The sequence below is a fragment of the Rana temporaria genome, chromosome 4, assembly GCF_905171775.1.
Source record: "Rana temporaria chromosome 4, aRanTem1.1, whole genome shotgun sequence".
In the NCBI taxonomy this organism is placed as follows: domain Eukaryota; kingdom Metazoa; phylum Chordata; class Amphibia; order Anura; family Ranidae; genus Rana; species Rana temporaria.
Genome location: NC_053492.1, coordinates 75,624,184 through 75,646,630, shown reverse-complemented (window position 1 = coordinate 75,646,630; position 22,447 = coordinate 75,624,184).

The window sequence follows — 22,447 nt, the reverse complement described above, 5'->3', positions numbered from 1 at the left end:
TGTCATGGCTCTATACATGTATATAGAGGACCTGTCGAGACTCTTTACATGTAAAGGAATATAAAGAGGACCTGCCATGGCTCTATAAATGTATATAGGAGTATAAAGAGGACCTGTCATGGCTCTATACATGTATAAAGGAGTATAACGAGGGCCTGTCATGGCTCTATAGATGTATAAAGAGGGCCTGTCATGGCTCTATACATGCATATAGGCGTATAAAAGGACCAGTCATGGCTCTATACATGTATCCAGGAGTATAAAGGGACCTGTGAATTGCCGGCGGCCACAATGTCTTTTGCGCAAACTAATCAATGTGCGCTAATTGTGGGGTTTTTTTTTGGTACCAAAAATATGTAGAAGAATACATATTGGCCTAAACTGAAGAAAATAGTTTATTTTTCAAAATTTTGGGGATATTTATTATAGCAAAAAGTAAAAAAATATATATATTTATAGCACAAAAAATAAAAACCGCAGAGGTGATCAAATATCACCAAAATAAAGCTCTATCTGTGGGAAAAAAAGGACATCAATTTTATTTGGGTAGCGGAGCTGGCGGAACGAGCTGGTGGGCATCAGTATGCTGCCCCCCTAAAAGTGCTGCCTGGTACCCATGGTACCACCCGGTCCCATTATAGGGCCGGCCCTGACAGCTCCTCTTAAATATTTACACTAAAATGCAATAAAACTTCCGCCCTGCTATGGTATGGAAACGGGTGGGGGCCATCTTACCTTCACTCATCTCCATACCCAGCCACAGAGAGGACCCGATCTCCTCCGCCGCTACCGATGGCTTCAGTAAGCAGCGGAGGGCACAGGTCTACCTCCCCCCGCCGCCGATAACAGTGATCGGAAACCGGATCGCTGCCTGAAAACGGGGATACCTGGGTTATGACAGCTAGCTGCTGCCATAACAGAGATATCCCTCTTCAAAGTGCCAACGTATATAGTCGTGCGGTGGTCCGGAAGTGGTTAAAAAATTATATTTATGTAAAATGGAACTTTAAAAAAAAATATTCCTTCCACATCTGGTGGTTCTTATATCTCATTTTATGTAGCATCTATCATTTCAGTTTCATGGTCCTTCTCTAAATATCATTCCCCTCCTTAGCTCTGGAGTCTCTCTCTTAAACGTAAAGTATAACTAAAGGCAATACTTTTTTTTTTAGTTTTGAGTGGAGATGGGTTAGAACACCTGTGAGTTTTTTTGCTGCCTATGCCCCCGTTAGGGTGATTCACCCTCTTTATTTTTGTCATGTTTATAATTAGAATTGAAAGTGAAAAAATAAATAAAAATTTGGGTTATGCACAAAAAAGTAACAAAAGGGGGAAATTTTCAAATATGGACACTGGTTCTGGCAACCTGGGGGTCCCCAAAAGACTCCCTTAATTTGCAGGGATTTCCTCTCAATTCCTGTTCGGCAATGGGACGGGAAGTGAAGGGAAATCTCCCCATTGGGACAGAGGGCAAAAACAAACCTTACAGGAGTTAAACGTTCCTTACTCTATCCATAATGAAAAGAAAACATTTTTCCTAGAGGTCTACTTTAATCACTTAAGGACCCCTTTCACGCCGATATACGTCGGCAGAATGGCACGGCTGGGCACATCAACGTACCTGTACGTTGCCCCTTAAGCCCAGCCGCGGGGTCGGGCGCGTGCACGCGACCCGGTCCGAAGCTCCGTGACCGTGGGACTCGCGGACCCGATCGCCGCTGGAGTCCTGCGATTGGTCCCCGGAGCTGAAGAACGGGGAGAGCTGTGTGTAAACACAGCTTCCCCGTTCTTCACTGTGGCGCCGTCATCGATCGTGTGTTACCTTATATAGGGATAGGGAATAACAATTGATGACGTCACACCTACAGCCACCCCCCTACAGTTAGAAACACACTTGAGGTCACACATAACCCCATCAGTGCCCCCTTGTGGTTAACTCCCAAACAGCAATTGTAATTTTCACAGTAAACAATGCATTTTAAATGCATTTTTTGCTTTGAAAATGACAATGGTCCCGAAAAAATGGGTCAAAATTGTCCGAAGTGTCCGCCATAATGTCGCAGTCACGAAAAAAAAAATCGCTGATCGCCGGCATTAGTAGTAAAAAAATAAAAATGCAATAAAACTATCCCCTATTTTGTAAACGCTATAAATTTTGCGGTGAAGTTTAGAGGCGCTAGCTGATAGTGTGTATACACTGAATAAATAATAAAAATTGTATGCATCAATAGTTCAATAAATGAGTGGATATAACAATAACATGTGAATAAATAGTGACCATATATAAAAATTAAACTACAATAGTGGTTATAAGCAAATAGTGATAGTCCACAATGTAAAATGAAAATAGAAAATAATTGTGCCAAAACTAAAATAGAGTCCATATGATGAATCCTCAAAACCATAGATAGAAGATCTTCCACCTTCACCAAGATAAAGAAAGACCACCAAAACAGTGCTCATGGATGGCACCTTACCGCAAATAATGGACCACTTTAATTAAAAAGAGGTCAATCAGGCAGATAAAGATAATATTCCAGACCCAGATCTCTCAGTTTCAACTGTCTTGATGGGGCAATACTCCACGCCACATGCGATGATTAAAGCAAGAGAGAGAAAAACGCCATAGAATAATATTGTTTTTTATTGGTAAACAGAGAAAGAAAACGCCAAATGGCCTCTTACATGATGGGGTGCCTAGCCCCGGCACTGAGGTTAAAAGCGTGGATATGTATGGAGAGAATGGATGGAGTCCCGTGGCCGGTGTAAGAACCGTGCAGAGCCGCACTGGCGTTGTTAGCGTGCGTTCCACCCTCCAGGATGAGAGAGCCAGCGGGACCAGGAAGTGGGTGGGTCGAGCGTGACCTGTAAGCCTCGACGTACGTTTCGTGATGATGTCACGTCGTCAGGAAGCATACAGCGTCGCGCTCTGGGTCTATCTTAAAGGCCCATCAATCAACTAAAGTGGGAGGGAATCAGAGGGCGGTAACACTCAGTCCCGGATCAAGCAACTGGACATTGTACAAGTAAATACATCTAGGCCAGCAAAAATATCAGACATTAAAATAAACAATATTAACAATATTAGCAACATTATCAATAATAATCACAATATGAGATAGCCTAAGGACATTACCTATAAGAACCACAATAATACAAATGAGGCACTTAGAATGGTAAGCAGTTGTGTCTCATTAACGATGGACATATCCCACATGTAAACCCATGGCAGATATAGCTTATGAAATAACAATATATTGCCAATCTGGTCCAAAAAGATCTAATAATTAAATTAATAAATGAACAATATAGTAAAATTATCTAAAAATATTCAAACACTTTCGAAAATATTTAAATATATTAAAACATTGTCCCTAGTCAAAGGGTATATTTAGATCCATAAAAAATGTTATTAAAATTAATGTTATTAAGATTAAAATTAATTTTCTGGTTATATTAAGCGTTAAAAATCACAGTTTTAGATGGGTAATTAACTATATAATCAGAAAAATTTATTCATTGGTTAAAAAACAGTTGAGGTCCAACTCGATATTTAAACCCAAAGGGCGCATAGTGCGCAATCGGTGCAACCACTGGGTCTCATTTTGAGAGACTTTCTTGGTCATATCTGTACCCCGCCAGTGACCAGATATCCTATCGATGCCATAAAAAATCATTTTGCTTGGGTCCCTGTTATGGCACTCATCAAAGTGCCTAGAGACACTGTGATTAGGATACCCTTTAAGAATATTGGCCACATGCTCATTTATGCGTACTTTGAGTTCCCTTGTGGTGCGACCCACATATTGCATTTTACAAGGGCACTCCAGGACATATGTAACATACCTGGAGTGACATGTAATTAGTGGCTCTATGGTAAATTCTTTATTGGTAACATTTGATTTAAAAGTGGTTCTCTTTTTCCCTTGTCTATTAGTGGTTTTGCATGACCTGCAGCGGGTGCAATAGTGGAACCCTGAACCATCCAAGAATGTCATCGGTCTTTCCGGAGGATCTGGTACATTTGCTGCTATTTTGTTTCGTAACCCTGGTGCCCTCCTATAAATAAAGGAAGGTTTGGGCGGTAAAATTTTGGCCAAATCTCCATCCTTTAGTAGAATCGGCCAAAATTTCTTAAATATTTTCTCTACACTCCTATATTGTTGGTGAAAACCTGAGAGAAAAGCCACTTCATCATGTCGTAACGATTTTTCTCTAGGTACCAACAAAGATTCCCTATTCATATCGAGCACTTATTTCTTAATATTAGATAAAACAGATGGTGAGTAACCCTTTTCCACGAATCTATCCGTCAACAGATCTGATTGGTCCTTGAAATCCGCAATTTGATCGCAATTTCTCCGAAGACGCATAAATTGCCCCTTCGGTATAGCCCCCAACCACTTAGGGTGGTGGCAACTACTTAAAGGGACAAACCCATTCCGATCCGTAGACTTGAAGAAAGTCTTCGTGGTCAATTTATCACCATTTTTAGTTATAGTTAGGTCCAAATAATTAATAGAGGTCTGACTACACTCTGCGGTGAATCTGAGACCATACACATTAATATTCATTTTTTCCAAAAAGTAATCAAGAGTATGTTTGGACCCTTCCCATACAATTACAATATCGTCTATGTATCTCCTATAGAGTACCATAGATTGATCATTGTTTCTAAAAATGGTTTCTTCCTCCCATTTATTGAGAACCAGATTGGCTACACTGGGGGCATAACGAGCCCCCATAGCCACCCCCTTTGTTTGCTTATAGTAGCTACCTTGCGCCCAAAAATAATTATTCCCCATGGCTTGACGTAACCCTTCCATCAAAAAATGGATTTGGGCTAGAGGCAGTGTAGATTTATCTGTTAAGGCCTCTGTGACTGCCAAAATACCGTCGCTCTGTCTGATGTTGGTATATAACGACTCGACGTCGATAGTGGCAAGCCATGTTTCTTCTGAAACTCTAATGGGGGATAAAAGTAGTAAAAGCTCCCTGCTATCTTTCAGATAGGATCTACCCTGAATCACCAATGGCTGCAGGAATAGATCTAAATACTCCCCAACACGTGAATAAAGAGAGCCAATCCCACTAATAATGGGTCGACCCGGGGGATTAGTCCTACTTTTATGAATTTTTGGCAGGATATACAGTACTGGGGTAATTGGTGCTTTGGGAATAAGATAAAGGGCCTCTTTATTGGACAAAATAGAACGTGTGGTACCATCATTAACCCAAACAGACAATTCTGCTTTTAGTTTGGCAAGCGGGTCACCAGGTAAAAGATGATAAGTGTCAGTATCACTAAGCAATCGCTGGATCTCACCAAAGTATTGCTCCCTAGTAAGAACGACCACTCCTCCACCTTTGTCCGCTGGGCGGACCACTATAAATTTTGCGAAAAATAGGTAAAAGAATACGTATCGGCCTAAACTGAGGAAAAAAAAATGTTTTTATATATTTTTGGGGGATATTTATTACAGCAAAAAGTAAAAAATATTGCATTTTTCCCAAATTGTCGCTCTATTTGTTTATAGCGCAAAAAATAAAAACCGCAGAGGTGATCAAATACCACCAAAAGAAAGCTCTATTTGTGGGGAAAAAAGGACGCCAATTTTGTTTGGGAGCCACGTCGCACGACCGCGCAATTGTCAGTTAAAGCGACGCAGTGCCGAATCGCAAAAACTGGCCGGGTCCTTTAGCTGCCTAAAGGTCTGGGTCTTAAGTGGTTAAACTGCTCTTACCTCTTTTTATGTTTTTTCCTTTCCCTCTGGCTGTTGATGGGAGATTAGCCTTTAAAAAGTTTGCTATGCTACACACTACTAACTCCCATCTCTACATGTTTGCATGGTTTCATCAAGGGATTAAATCAATAGTGTTTGTAGTACAGATAACTTGGGTTAGGTAAGCCAAGTTAGGCAAGACATAAAATTAAAGGGGTTGTAAAGGTACAATTTTTTCCCCCTAAATAGCTTCCTTTACCTTAGTGCAGTCCTCCTTCGCGTACCTCATCCTTCAATTTTGCTTTTAAATGTCCTTATTTCTTCTGAGAAATCCTCACTTCATGTTCTTCTGTCTGTAACTCCACACAGTAATGCAAGGCTTTCTCCCTGATGTGGAGTGTCGTGCTAGCCCCCTCCCTTGGACTACAGGAGAGTCAGGACGCCCTCTAACACACAGCTCCTTTCTCCGTCTGCAAGGTAGAGAGCGTCCTGACTCTCCTGGAGTCCAAGGGAGGGGGCGAGCAGGACACTCCACACCAGGGAGAAAGCATTGCATTACTGTGTGGAGTTACAGACAGAAGATAAGGAAGTGAGGATTTCTCAGAAGAAATAAGGACATTTAAAAGCAAAATGGAAGGATGAGGTAAGTGAAGGAGGACTGCACTAAGGTAATGGAAGATATTTAGGGGGAAATTTTTTTACCTTTTACAACCCTTTTAAGTCCTACAGGAAGTGAGGAAAATCACCCCAATGGGGACAGATCTATCAATACAAACCTATTAGTTGTTCAAAAGTTTCCCACTCTATCTACATTAAAACAAAATAGTTCCACTTTAAATCCATTCTGGGAAACGCTCTTCCCTTGCCAACCATTAAAAAATGCCTTGGCCTTCTAACTGCATTTCTTTTATCTTATAGCCCTTGCAATAAACACATATATACTGCCCAGTAATTTAGAAATTTGTTTCACATTAGATCAATACTTTATCCCCAGTCCCATGTAAATAAGCCAATTCCTTGTTTCAGCAGAATATAATAAATTCTGGGCTAGACCCAAATAACAGACTGTAAAGTATTTTATGGTGCAGCTGCTTCAATATCACAGCATAGAAAGCTGCACAAATGGGAGAACATAAAACAAAGCACACAATATAATAAAATAAACCCTAGGGCACATTTTACAATCTATTTCTACAAACTTTATAGAGACCAAATGACAGGACTCGTACACTGTAGAAGTTAAACATTGCTTGGCTCACCTTTCCTGGATGACAGAGCCTTGTGCTTGCCTTTATGGCAAATTATTTTTTCAACATGTGACAAAATACTTTCCTGATATCAAGTATTATGTGATAGTGTCAATACCAGATGCTATACAAATACCCAGAGATAAGGTAATATGAATCTGCGCTACGGAAATAGGTTCAAAATATATGTTGCAGGAGGGATGATAGGTATTTATACTACAGAGAGGTACAGAAAGTTAGTAAACATAAAAGTATGTATGAGAATCCCAAATGATAAATTGCAGTGGCTGCCCCTATATATGTACCCCACCTAGGTGGAGTATAAATTGAATAGAAGGAGGTTAGTAGGTGGTGGCGCCTACTGATGAAAAATAATAAAAAAATAAGAAAATAAAGTGATATTATGATAAATTAAACAGTGAATTAATATGGAATGATATATCACTCCTATGTGCGCACTTACAGTGCTAATGAAATTCAAGGTGCATTAAAAAATATGCATATAAATTAAATGCAGGTAAAATAAAAAAATATACAAACAAAAATAAAGAAACAAATTTTCTAGGATAGTGATATACCCAAATCAAGTAAATAAGTGATTAATGTTGTCCATATAGCTTTAAGCTGCTGAATAAATGCTAGTAGTCCATGCAAAGTGCTGCGTGCTTCGTGCCAAACTGATAAGAGAACCAACCGTGGAAGGACTGGCAGACCTGTCTTGCACGGACCAACGCGCGCAATGCGAATGCGCGCGCATACGGCAACAACACCGTAAATGCAGTGTTCTTTACTGCGCACGCGTGTGCGCCATTACGCACGCAATGCGGGGGGGACTCCTGGCGTCAGTGCCCTATTTAAAGCTTGCTGCAGCAGTCACCAACTGCTGCATGATCTTCAGCCCTTGATGTGATCCTGAGTTCTTGTTCCTGTTCTCCTTGTATTCCTGTTGACGACCCGGCTTGCCTTACCAGACCTCTCCGTGCATGACCCCTGGCTTGTCTCTCGGCTTATCCTTTGTCCTGTTCCTGTCTGCTGGATCCAGTGAATGACCTTGGCTTGCCTTCTGACCTGTTCCAGTCACTTACTGCTTTCTGTGTATGACTACCGGCTTGGCTCCTGACTCCGCCCCTGGGTTTCCTGCCAGTCTACCTCATCTGTTACTTCCGTGGTACCCCTGCCTGATTGCGTATCCGGGTCTTCAGTGGATCTCCAACATATACTCAGCAAGTCGCAGCTGGCAACTCCTGCATCTCTGGGCATAGCACCCCCTGTGTCACCTCCAGGGGGCGTTCTGCACTTAGTCGCAGGGGAAGCCCTCTCAGCACTTTGGCCTCTGGTAAGGTATGTGACACAAACTTAATGTACTAATCTTGTGTTTCACTCCGTGCTCTAGTGTGTCCCGCACTCACCAGATCCAAGCCCCCTCCTGGGGTAGCAAGCATCCACAGTATTCGTTCTGTGCAGCGCTCTGGCAAGTCTTTTTTTCCCCCTGTGTATGGTTCTTTGCAGTGTCCGCTCAGAGAAAGAAAGGATGCCCAATAGTGTGATACCGTAATGTAACTCAAAATGTATTACTTAGGTACTCACATTTAGAAAGATCAAATCAAGCGTTGTATAAAAACTTAGAAGTGTTGTGACCAGCGTGCCTCCGCTCGACCGGTTTCGTCGTGATGACGTCATCTGGAGCGCTCCAGACGCCGTCATCACGACGAAACCGCATGGATGAAAACTGCAATGTTTTCATCTATCTATGATGTCACTTCTGCTTCTGGTGGTTGGAACTAAGGCTTGGAACGCAATAGAGCATAGGCATTTTTAGTCCGCCTCCTCTCTATATATAGAGGAAGGACAATGCCAAGCCCCTGACGATGTTCCTCATTGGACAAAATGCAAAGGTTGGAGCCTGGGATCAGGTGTCATGATGCTACATGTGTGGACCACGGGCATCTTGTGGGTTGTTTTAATGTTTTAAATGTGAGTATTCTGGAATTTTTGGAATGAACTTTACACTGGCTTGATATACTGCACCATGAGAACAAACCTGGCGGGGTGGGACTTCCGTTTCCTGGGGGAGGAGTCGTAGGCATGGCGGACTAGCGTCCTCGCTAGGATAGTCTAGCGGTTCCCGGAGACACTCGCGAGCAGGAGAACGGCTTCCATAGCCCCCCCCCACCTCTATTCGATCCCCCGGCAAGTGAGGTGAAGCTTACAGCGGAGGAAAAGATCGCTGGCGCAGCCGATGTCGCGGCGTGGTAGGAGCGGTGCGAAGTGCAGCAGAGGAGCACCCGCCCAGACAGGGCATTCCTACATCACGCGATACATGACAGTGCGGGGGGAGCAACAGAAACAGCACGAAGATTGCGGAGTGAGCAGGAGGACCTCACTCATTGAAAGCGCAGCACCTGCTTCCCCAGTACCAGTGGCTTCTGTCTCCGCGGGAGTCTCCGATTCATCCTCTGACTTACGATCAAAGGAGCTCAAGAAGACACCTGTAGGGGAAGCTTCAAAGGCTACGTGGAGTCAGGTGAGAAGTATCACACACATAGGAGGCTCTGCAGTGCCGACCGACGCTCAGATAAGACCATTGACAGTCGGGCACACCGCACAATATCCCACAGAGGCACACTTAATCCTGCTTCCCCCAGAAGAGCTCACAGCGGAAGCTACATATCCATCTAGTCAGTCCTCTGAGTTTCTAAGAGAGGCACTGTCACTACCCCTGACATTTGACATGGACCTTAATAATCAGGTGCAAATGGGGGAAAGGTCCTCCCAGTGGGAGACAAAGGCTGTAGGTGAATTACATACCTCTGAGCTATTAAATAACATGCTGCATTCAGGGGTGGAAGAGTTGGAGCCCCCTCCTGATAATAGGCAGATTAGCAGGCTTATCCAGGCACTTCCCACTAAGGAGGACATTCAACAAATTGTAGCAAACATCACTTCTGTAATGATGGGAGAAATTGATAAAGTGCGTATAAAAGTGGTGGAGGTGGAACAAAAAATAGAGAGGTGCGGGGAACAACAAGGCTCCATGGAGACCAGGTTGGCGGAGTTGGAAGAGAAAGTAATGTTCCAACACCGCCAACTGATCAGTCTCCAGCTGCAAGCGGAAGAGACAGATAACCGAAGCAGAAGAAATAATCTGTGCATAAAAGGAATACCGGAAAAACTTGAGGGTCTCGAACTGAAAAATGCCGTCACCTCAATATTGAACAAAATCTTGAAAAAAAACACCTGAGACCTCAATGGAACTAGATCGCGTCCATAGAATTCCATCAGGGAGGTATCAAGATCAAATTAACCCCCGCGACATACTATGTAGAGTCCACTTTTACAGGGTAAAAGAAGAAATTCTTAGGATGGCCTGGAAGGAGGGGACAGCAGGGGTGATGGAAGAAGCGGTTATTGCGATATTCCCCGATCTCTGCCCACAAACTAAGAACAGAAGAAGGACATTAAAACCCCTATTAGATTATATACGAAAAAATGGGGCAACGTATCGGTGGGGGTTTCCCTTAGCGTTGATAGTGAAGAAAGATGGAGCGAGCTACTATTTAAGTGACCCCTCACAGCTCTTAATGTTTTTTCAATTTCTGGGTGCTGAACCAATAACTGTTCCTAACTGGCTGGACTTACCAAATTTGGGCGAAAGAAGATCATTTAATTGATAAGGACACTAATTCTTCTCTTTAGAAGAGAAGAAATCATATAGACATAAATTGTTCTCTGTTTTTTTTTTTTTTATCTTCTTTTTTTTTAGTATTTATTTATATATTTTTTTTTTTTTTGGGGGCCTATTGGCAATTGCATCTCCCATTTATATCTCTCTCTCCAAAAAAAAAAAAAAAAGAGAGAATTTTCTTTTTTTCCGAATATATAGCAAGGAAAGAGGGGGGAGGGGGTGGATGGGAGGGTGGAACTCAAACTCCTACAGAGCAATGGCTACTCAGTAGTATGAACTCTACTCTGTGATAGGACCGAAGGAACCCTGGGATTTCCCAGAAGAAAGTCGTATAGCAGCAGAACAGCACAGTGGCCCCTATAGGGTCAATACATGTGTGCGGGAGGGGGCTAGGGTGGTCCCTACTTGTGGTTTCCCAGGTCTTTCAGCAGTTCTCCCCCCCGGGTTCACCACCCTCCCCTTCTCTTCTCTTTTTTTTTTTTTTTTTGTTCTCAGGGTCCCAGAGCACTACAGATAGACATGGTGGGCAAAGGTGTTGGACATAACTAGTAAACAACAAGTGTATAATTCCAGGATATAAAATGCTCAGAGGACATACAGAAGACCGACAGCTTACCCCTAATCAGTGTAAATTCCACAAGAACGGGGGGAGGTGGTTCGGAATTTAAGTGGGGAGGATAAAGTAATGGGGGGAAGGGGGGGGAGGGAAAGGGGGGGGAAGGTGTGGGCGCATGGGATACGAAGAGTGATTTAGTAAACACTAAGTAAGCACGCGGATAAGTGCACAGGGGGAGGAATTCCCCCCCCTTTTGTTTTTTCTTTCGCCCCCCTTTTTTTTAGAGGGTGAAGAGATAAGGGCAAAGGTCCCTAGCACCAAGTCACAGGCAGGAATGTGATTAATATCACGGAATAGTGATGTAGTTTGGGTATTGTTCTGGGGAGGGGGGGGGAGGGAATAGGGAATAGGGTACAGGGTACATTCTAGATGTGGATATTTTTTTACTATGTTTTTTTTTTTTTTTTCTCCCAAAGCACGCCAAGGGGGGCACAATTATGGGCATAGGAGGTGGGGTGTAAGGGGGGGAGGAGGGGGGAGGAGGGATGGGGTAGGGTAAAGGGGGGGTATTCCGAACTCGTACCTCAGCCGATCGTAGGGGAGGAAGGGAGGAAAGAGGGAGGGGGGGGCGGTTTGAGGGGGGGAGAGATAGGGAACACTTTCAATGACTCAATCAACGAGTGGAAGATTCATATAAGGTTGAAGGGTGGACATGGGAGAAGTGTAATTGACGAGGAACATGAGGGGGGTATTATAACTATAATTATAAAATATAAATAATATAAATAGGCCAGACAAGAAAGAGGATAGGGACGGACTGTGGTGAGGGCAGTGAGGGGGCACAAGATATCCGTAGTATAGAGCAAGGTAACCTCGAACTCATAATACATAATATATAATACATGCATTTACTATAGTGCCTGTCGTCTTTCTTTTTTTTTTTTTTTTTTAGGAAGTAGGTGTCCTGTGTATAATAGCGGTATAACACATTGCATTCCTTAAGTGGCAGGCAGAGAACAAATACTAGTTGACAGTATTGATGCGACCTACTATGGTCTTAGCTACAGGGTTAAAGCGACGAAATAGAAGGGGGGGGGATGGGGGGTGGCTGTATAGAATAAAGAGGTAGAGTGCCGGACCGGGGACTGGGTGAGACTTTCCGCGGTGCTTTCACACTTTCCCCAATAAGCGTCTCTCCTCCATTTGGAGGGAAGTCGGAGACGCTGGGAGATTTTTTTTTTTTTTTTTTTTTCCCTCGGATATCTGGACGGAGGACTTGGATCCGAGTTATAGTGGGGGGGGGGGGGGGGAGGGGTTTTTTTTTTTTTTTCTCGTTTTTTTTTCACTCTCCAGCTTGTTGTCGCCCCCCGTGTTTCTCATTCCGCCTCCCTTTGAAATAGAGCTCCGAGGCCCTGGGAGAAAGGGATAGAGGCCGGGAAGTCGGGTATTTAATGTTACTAAATAAAGCGCTTTGAAATGAATAGAATAATATAACATCGTATAATGTGAAAGGGCTAAATATCCCAGAAAAAAGAACGAAATTACTGCTGGAACTTGGGAGATCAAAATCACAAATCGTGTTCAACAGGAGACACACTTTAGAAGAGACAAGATCCCAAAAATGGAAGAACCAGAGATTCCCAGTGGTTTATATGGGGGCGTCCCAATCGTCGAAAGCAAACGGGGTAGCAATTTTATTAGCCAAAAATATAAAATGGAAAGAATCTAAGGTGGTGACAGATGAAGAAGGAAGGTTCCTGCTGATAAAGGGGACAATAAATGAATCAACAGGTCACGTTGGTAAATATCTACCTTCCTAATACTGACCCAGTAGCTACTTTGAGTAAATTTGCAGAATTGATAAAAGAAAACAAAGAAGGAGCTCTGATACTAGGAGGAGATATGAATATGCTATTGGACCCTACTCTGGATTCTTCCAGGGGATCCTATGGCATATCCAACTCCAAACTGAGGCAAGCAAGAAATACGCTGTATGACCTACAGCTAGTAGATAGCTGGAGGTCTCAACATGCCCATGAAAGGGATTACAGTTTTTTCTCCCATAAACACAAAACCTATACACGAATTGATTATATTTTTTTAGATCGAGCAGTTTTGATGAATTTAAGGGAATCCTCAATTGGGTCAATCACAATCTCAGACCATGCCCCAGTCAGCTGTAGTGTTGACTGGGGAGTTTTAGGACCTAGGATCTGGAACTGGAGGATCAATGAATCTTTAATTAAAGATCCACACTATGAGGAGAGGATAAGCCAGGAAATAGCTTCATTTTTTGAAAGGAACAATGATGATGAAACATCCCCACTTTGCAAATGGGAAGCACATAAATGTTACTTGAGGGGTATACTTATCTCAATGGGAGCCCATAGGAAGAGAAAATTAGGAGTAAAATTGGATACCTTGTTGGGGGAAATTAAGATAGCGGAAAATGAACATAAGAAAGAGCAAAAAATAACAAACGAGGATAGACTGATGTCCCTGAGAGAGAAGCTTAATCTATTACTGATGGACAAGGCGAAAGCCAAGTTGAATAGATGCAGAAGGGCATACTATGAGTTTGGCAACAAACCCACTAAGATGCTAGCAAATGCTTTAAGAGAGTCAAGAGCCAGGAAACACATAGAGAAAATAAAAACACAGGGAGATAATTTAGTGAGCTCCTCACAATTAATAGCGAAAGCATTTAGAGATTATTACAAAGGCTTGTACCAACTAAATAACCAACCATCCACAGAGGAAAGACAGAAGAGAGAAGAGAAAATAAAAGAATACCTAGAGAAATCAGGGATGCCCAGAATCCCAAGGGAAAGCATAGGGAGTATGGAGATCCCGATTACATTAGAAGAATGCCAAGAGGCATTAAAGGAAATGAAACCAGGTAAATCACCAGGGCCAGATGGATACACGCTTTTATATTACAAAACATTTCAGGACAAATTAATACCGAAATTCCTAGATGCCTTTAACTCACTGAAAGAAGGAGGCACGATGAGACGAGAAACAATAGGGGCCCATATAGCGGTCATTCCCAAAGAAGGAAAGGATCCGTCAGCATGTGCGAGTTATCGACCGATATCTTTGCTGAATATAGATCTAAAAATATTTTCAAAGATAATTGCTAACAGATTAGTACGATACATCCCTCCTCTCATACATCCGGACCAGGTAGGGTTTGTTCCTGGAAGGGAAGGGAGAGAGAACACGCAAAGAGTGCTAAGTACCATTTACTTGGCCCAATTCTATTATATGCCAGTAGCACTCATTTCAACAGACGCGGAGAAAGCCTTTGACAGGGTGGATTGGATATTCTTGAACGCAACTTTGAAATTCATAGGGCTTGGGGTGGGCATGCAGAATTGGATTTCCAGCCTTTACTCTTGCCCTTCTGCGAGAGTGAAGGTAAATGAGGCTCTTTCGGATTCATTCTCAATCTGGAACGGGACTAGACAAGGCTGCCCGCTCTCTCCGATCATTTTTATTTTAACACTGGAGCCACTGCTGAGGACAATTCGATCAAATCCAGATATAAGAGGTTTTCGGATCAAAGGAACCGAGTATAAAGTAGCGGTTTTCGCAGATGATCTTTTGTTCTCAGTGGTGGCTCCAGAATTATCACTGCCCCCCTTGATGAAGGAAATAGGGGAATTTGGAGACCTTTCTAATTTCAAGGTAAACTACGGCAAATCTGAGGCGATGGGGATAGAAGTAAACAAAAAAATAAAAGATCAACTAATAGTGAATTTCCCCTTCAAGTGGTCGGATTCCCAATACTGTCTTTAGGGACAAAAATATCAAAAAACTTAAATAGAATTTTTGAGTTAAATTTCGCTCCGATAGCAAGGCAAATTAAATCTGACTTTATAAGATGGGAAAAAGAGACCTACTCTTGGTTTGGGAGGATTAGCATCCTAAAAATGAACGTGTTACCAAGACTACTTTACCTATTCCAAACCCTACCGGTAAAGATCCCTTCGAGCTTTCTTAGAGACTTAAGATCTAGGTTCGCGAAGTTTATATGGGCAGGAAAAACGGCAAGATTACGCAGGGAAATTTTAACGTTACCCAAGGAGAGGGGAGGAGTGGGCTTTCCGGACCCAGTGGGATACTACGAAGCAACACATATGTCTAGGGTGGTAGAATGGTGTAATCGGGAGAATCATAGACCATGGTTAGGTTTAGAGCAAAAAATCACAATTATTCCGCTTGAAGGCATGATCTGGATACAAGAAGCAGAAATCCCAAGGGAGGTTAAGAAACATCCCACATTAGGCGCAACTTTACGTGTCATGAAAAACTTATTTAGGAGAACTAAGCTTGTGACAAACCCAAGCCCACTGACCCCGGTACTGGGAAATCCTAAATTTCAGCCAGAGTTGCTAGATCCACGCTTTAAGACATTAAAAAGACTAGGCTGGAGTAGAGTAATACACTTTGAGGGTGATATGTCAAGGGCAAGAAGAGAGGAAAGGGATGAGGCAATAAGAAAAGAGTTAGACGTAATGAGACAAAATCAACTAAAGACGGCCATTAAAGCATTAAAAATAGGACCGCTCAGGGACCTTACAGGATTTGAGGAAATATGTCTGAAGGGTGGGGAGTTGAGACATGGCCTTTCAGTGATGTATAGCATTTGGGTGGAGACAGAAGCACCAAGGGATTTGCCGTTTATACGTACCTGGGAAAGAGAGTTGGAGGTCGTGTTTTCAGAGAATCAGATAAAAAAGATCTTTAACTTTACACATAAAGCCTCATTGGCGACCAGATATCAAGAGGGAGGGTATAAAATCCTAACCAGATGGTACAAAACTCCCGTAGCATTAAATCGGATATTCCCGGAAGTTTCAGATAGATGTTGGCGATGTGGTAAAGAGGAGGGCACAATGCTACATGTTTTTTGGTCCTGTGTAAAGTTAAAAGACTTTTGGAAAATGGTCAGGGATATAGTTAAAGATATCTTGGAGGTGGATCTGGGAACTGACCCGGCCACCTACCTCTTATTGGATTTACCAATTTCGTTGGCCAGGTTTAAAAGGTCCCTGATTAGACACCTATTGGTTGCAGCAAGGGCGTGCATTCCAATTCTATGGAAAAGTGCAAACACCCCAAATAAACAACAATGGCTAGGTAGAATATCAGAAATTCAACAGATGGAGAAACTTACCATGGGCATAAGAGAACAAGAGGATAAGTACAGACTGATATGGACACCCTATATAAGATATAGAGAGGGAGATCTTTGAGAGAATAGGGAGGAGGGATGCACCGGCGACAATAACCTGGAGAGGTTCCCCTTTTTTTTTTTTTCTTTTCTTTTCTTTTTTTTTTTTTTTTTTTTTTTTTTGGGGGGGGGGGGGGGGGGGGGGGGGGGGGGGGGGATATACCTATGGGTTATTCAGGAACTATAGTTATTACTGTAAATCTTGATAGAAAGAATTTAAGAAGCAGAGAAGCTGAATATATTGAGTTATGTAGTAACATATAGAAGCCATATTGTTGTGTAAATGTATTAACATGATGTGGATAACTTTGAAAAAATAATAAAATAGAGAATTTTGAAAAGGAGTCATTTTCTCCTATTTTAATGTGCTATACCTGGTGACTCACCATCCGTGAGGGTTATACAAGATCCAGTTGCATGGTGCCTTAGTGAAGACGTGACCAACTAGTGGATAAACACTATGCTTGTTTGACCACCTATAACCTAGTGGCCCATACTTTGGGGTAAAAGGCCCGGTGTGTTGATGTTCAGTGGAGGATATCACTATTCACTTAGGTCTGTCTGATTATACACCTCGGGTGATGCCAAAAATAAATTTGGACTTTTGTGCCAGTGTTTGTGGACACTTAATTTTTTTTATCCTTAGCGATGCATATACTCGTTCTTCTATAGCCTTTAAAGTATAACTAAAAACTTTATTTTTTTTTTAGTTTTGGACAGATTGGAGATGGATTGGAAACCCCTATCTAACCTTCCCCAACTCCGTCCAAAATGATAAACAATTCTCTATAGCTCTTCTTTAGCAGATGTCTGGTGTTTATAACCATTCTGCCTGGTCTATAGCAGAATGGTGGCTTTACCGTTTTGACTAAAAAGGAAAAAAGTGCAGCGCTAAATACTATCTGGAGTGAAACCAAATATATGATCAAGGTATTCAAATCAGGTGCCCCAATTAAGGGGCAAGTATAAGAATATATAAAATTGCACTAGACCAATACGTGTAAATATCAAGACTGCGGAAAGACTAGTACAGGTGATCACATGGATAAAGTACTTTATCCATGTGATCACCTGTACTAGTCTTTCCGCAGTCTTGTACTTTTTATCCTATTTTTTATTTATTTTTTGCCCATTTTTCTGTATACCATGTTATGCCTAATAAAGGCTTTTTTACTGGAAGTAACCACACTATGCGAAGTTGTGTGTGTTTTCTTTCCTTACATGATTCTATGATGGGTCTACCTGCCACAATGCCATTATCCATGAGTTTCCCCTGAAGGATTTTTTCTCACATTTGGATCCACTCGGCTTCTGATGATCTACTGTCTATTGGCTCAAAGGTCTCCCATTGACATCATCGTTTTCCAGGAGTTCGTACACGCTCGATTGACACACTGTCGCTGACGTGTGTGTCCACGCCATCTGGTAAGAGTACCCAACTTGTATCTGTATCGATTGGATGTTGTTGTGGATCCTATGAGATTGACCGCCGATGGGGCTTTTACTACCTGTTTAAATCACTGAAGTATCCGATTCCTGTGTTGATGGACTTACTCTACACGTTTTTGCAATTCAGTTTGCCTTAATGTGATTCTGTTCATTTTTACATTGGGACTTTTTATCATCAAAGTTTCCATTCCTTGGTTTCTTTGGATTGTTTTATGTACATTGCTATTTATAACATCTATTAGCATTGTCCTTTGATCATATATCTTTGGACGTATCTTCGTGGGATATTTATTTGTGATACATATCCATTTTCACTTGAGTGTGAAGTACCCTGGTGGTACCATTTGGTATCACACTTACTTTTATTTTTATTTTTCAGTATTCAAATTTTTCTTGCACATTATTTGATATTTACACGTATTGGTCTAGTGCAATTTTATATATTCTTATACTTGCCCCTTAATTGGGGCACCTGATTTGAATACCTTGATCATATATTTGGTTTCACTCCAGATAGTATTTAGCGCTGCACTTTTTTCCTTTTTTGTTTCTGCACACAACACTGTCCATTGTTGGTGCTGGCTGCTATATTCCTACATCTGTTTTTTAAGTTTAGCGCAACTTTTTCTTTATTTTCTATTTACCGTTTTGACTGACAAAATGTTCTAATTACCGAATACTTCTCTTGGTTCCTGTAAGGTTTTCGTCATTCAATTTCCATGGCTGAAGATCTGAAGTTTTGTCAAATTTGCCTAGATACAGATGGTAACATGGCATTATATATGGATGGGAGATGGTGCCAAAAGCTCTTACCTCTGCACAAGGATGATGGCACAAGGATGGCTGTTCCAGTTGGACATAGAGAGCCTTTCGCGAAAGTCTTGCGAACCAGCTGTCCTCTCTGGGTTCAATGCCTTGCTTGGAACAACCATCCCTAACAGGGATAAGGGCCTTAAACATCATCTGTCCTCCACTTATACATCTCTACTCCAACATTTTAATACCAGTTAACACCTGCAGCCATGTACATCTAAGGATTACCACCTGTGGCAGACTTTCCGCTATTGGATTGTGCAATTAGAACAGGGTGGTTCAACAAGCTTTCACGCCTCCCATCCCATTATTGACAGTTATGCCTCATACACACGGCCAGACTTTCCGAGAAAAAAAGTCAGACAGGCTTTTTTTCCCTCGGAAAGTCCGACCGTGTGTAGCCGTCATCAGACTTTTTTGGTCAGAAGCCCAAAGGACCTTAGATAGAGAATCTGTTCTCTTTTTGTCCGTTGCACTTCCGACCGGGTCACGGCGGACATTTGCATGGTCAAAAGTCCAGTCGTGTGTACGAGGCATAATTGCTATTAAAGGAGTTGTAAAGGAAAAACATTTTTTTTCTCAAATGACTGTTTACAGGGTATAGAGACATAATAGTTAACTGATTCCTTTTAAAAACGATTAAAAATAGATAAAAAACAATCATATAATCAAGTTTCAGTTTCGTTTTTGAATGTTATGCTGCCTCTGTGCTGTATAGAGCCATAGAGAAGTGAGGGTTTGAAAACGAAACTAGAATCTCCCAGTACTGTGGTCCAAAGGAAACAGACAACCAGAAAGTGTCCAGAACAGAGCAGAATTACAGCAACATCAGAGCAAAAACGAACAATGAGGACATGAAACCAGCACTGCAGTAAGTAAATTCCTTTAGTGACCCTTCAAGTTACCCAAGGGCTATAAGTGATAGGGTATGTTCCTGATACCCATTAGATCTCAAAGAAATGGATTGGATTAGCTGTGAAATGCCTACAACATTACAGATCAAGTCCCATGAATGTGACTAACTACTGATATACCATAACCTGAATAAATGGAAACCTTTGCAGATGTGTATTTTAGGCTGCATTCACACTTTAGTGTTTTGTGAACGCAAACAAAAATCACTTAAAGTGGTTGTAAACCCAAATGTTACACTTTGTATTAAGACATGTATATTTACACCCCCATGCGTAGCTCTCTTTGTTTTTTTCCTTACCTCCTTCCTTCTCAGGATATCGCCGATATCCCGAGTGGTGACGTCACTCCGCGCATGCGCCGTCTGATAGCTAGACCGGCCAGCCGAGACCATGCCGGACAAAATCTCTGTTCATGTCGGGGCTGCGTCATTTCCTGCTGTTGACGTCAGCCCCGACATCGCGCGATGGTTTGCGGTGTGATCCCCCCCCCCCGCAGAGGCTCATGGATGTTTACCTTGTGACTCCTACGTCACAAGGTATGAAGGAGGAAGACGGCGCAAGATTCCAGAGCGGGAAGCCTGGATTACTAATTAGCTGCTACACGATTGGTGACCCAGCATCTGCAGCATGCTCCGGAAGCTCTGATAACAGCTTCCTGGCATACGCTGTGAGGAGCTTCTCTTCGTTTCCATAGTAACCGGAAACGAAGAAGAGGCTTGAATATTTGCCGTGCGGGATTACAGCCATCGTAATCAACTGTGGGCGGAAGTTTTCACTGTAGAAGACGCGGAAGACCACAAGAACAATGGCGCCGGCATAGTAGAAGAAAGAGACTTCACAAAGGTAAGGATTTAAACCATAAAAAGAATAGTGACATTTACTAGATAAAGATCGATGGATGCAGCGGGACACTGGCTTTAAGAAGATGTTACTAGTTAGGGGAGTAGATGGGGGTTTACAACCGCTTTAAATTAGTTTAGTTTATGGAATATGTGTTAAAAACACCAGATATATGCATTGTCATTTATTGTTAATGGCATCCCAAATGCAACAAAAAAGCTGTGCATTTGTTGCATAAAAAAAAGTGTCAAACATGCAAAGCTCAATGCTCAAAAAAGTGCATGAGCTACTTTGCCATGTTTGTCACTCATAGGACAGCCTATTGAAATCAATAGGTTTCCCTATGTGTGTGGTGCAAAAAATGTGACACGGTTTTGCGCATTTTCACCAAACGCTAAATGTGAATGGAGCCCTTAGTGCTAAATCATGTATATTAGCAAACTGGTTTCTGGACTACTACTAATACATTCTACTTATTACCCGAGCTTCGGAGTTCTCCTTTAGATAAATGTATGAACCCTTTCTTTGACCACTTGACCTCCATAAGATTTCCCCCCCTTTCATGTCCAGGACCTTTTTTGGGATACGGCACTGCGTTTTTTTTACTGACAATTGTGTGGTCGTGTAACACTGTACCCAAATACCATTTATGTCCTTTTTTCCCACAAATAGAGCTAAACAAATGACCAATAATTTTGGAAAAAAATAATAATATATTTTTTATTTTCTGCTATAAAACATATCCAATAAAAAAAATATCGAATTTCTTCATCGATCCAGGCCAATATGTATTTTGCTACATATTTTTGATAAAAAAAAGCCCAATAAGCATATATTGATTGGCTTGTGCAAAGGTTATAGCGTCTACAAACTATGGCATATTTTAATTAACTAGTTTTACCAGTAATGGCGGCGATCATCGACTTATAGCGGGACTGCGATATTACAGGGGAAAGTCGGAACACTAACTGACACTTTTGACACTTTTTGGGGACAAGTGACACTAATAAAGTGATCAGTGCTAAAAATATGCACAAATGACATGGACTGGAAAGGAGTTAAACATCAGGGGTGATCAAAGGTTTAACTGTGTGCCTAGCCAGTGTTTTCTAACCATGTGGGAGGTGCTTTTACTAGGGGAAGGCATCGATTCATGTTCCTGCTTTGCAGAGACACAGGATCAATGCCTTCCCTACTGACAGAATGGCGATCTGCCTTGTTTACATAGGCAGACCACTGTTCTGCCTGTGTACAGAACGATCAGCAAGTGTTGGTGGGCATTGAGGCCGTGGGACCTGCTGATCAGCTCCCGCTGTGTAGAATCACAGCAGGAGCAAGCCACGACTCGCGCCCGATAACTGGAAGTGCAGGATCACGTATATATATACAGTATGTGACCCTGAGCAGTGCGGCCACCCTGACCCTGTAGCAGTAAAACTGCTATAGGGTGGTCAGGAAACAGTTTTGGTGAGTTAACATTTCCATTTTTTGTCATAAATCTGTTAGAAGTTCAGTGAGCTATAATCTTCCAGACCTTCCCCACACTTTGGCACATTTGTTGTACAATCCAGCAGCTCTAAAGCCAGCCATACATGGATCGAAATTTGGCTGGTTCATCAGGGATTGGCTGAATTTTAATCCATGTATGGGCACCCTGGATGTACTGAACCCAGGTTGTACAGTGCCGATCTGTGGCACTGATTGTTTGGGTTTTTCTTGAAGGATCAGTGCTGTAGGCTATAGCCGGCAGCACTGATCATTGTATTTTAATGGCTTGGAAGTCTCTCCACCATCAGAACACAGTAGCAAATAGCACTAGCAAAGCAGGAGTATTCCCCCATTCACCTCAAATATGTGGATGGGGGAATCAGAATGAAAAAAAATGATGAATGTATGAACTGCCTGAGAATGAGCAGACTTTCTTCCATTGAAATGGATTGATTTCAGTTATAATACAGCCCCTGCAATTTCCTTTTTCTTA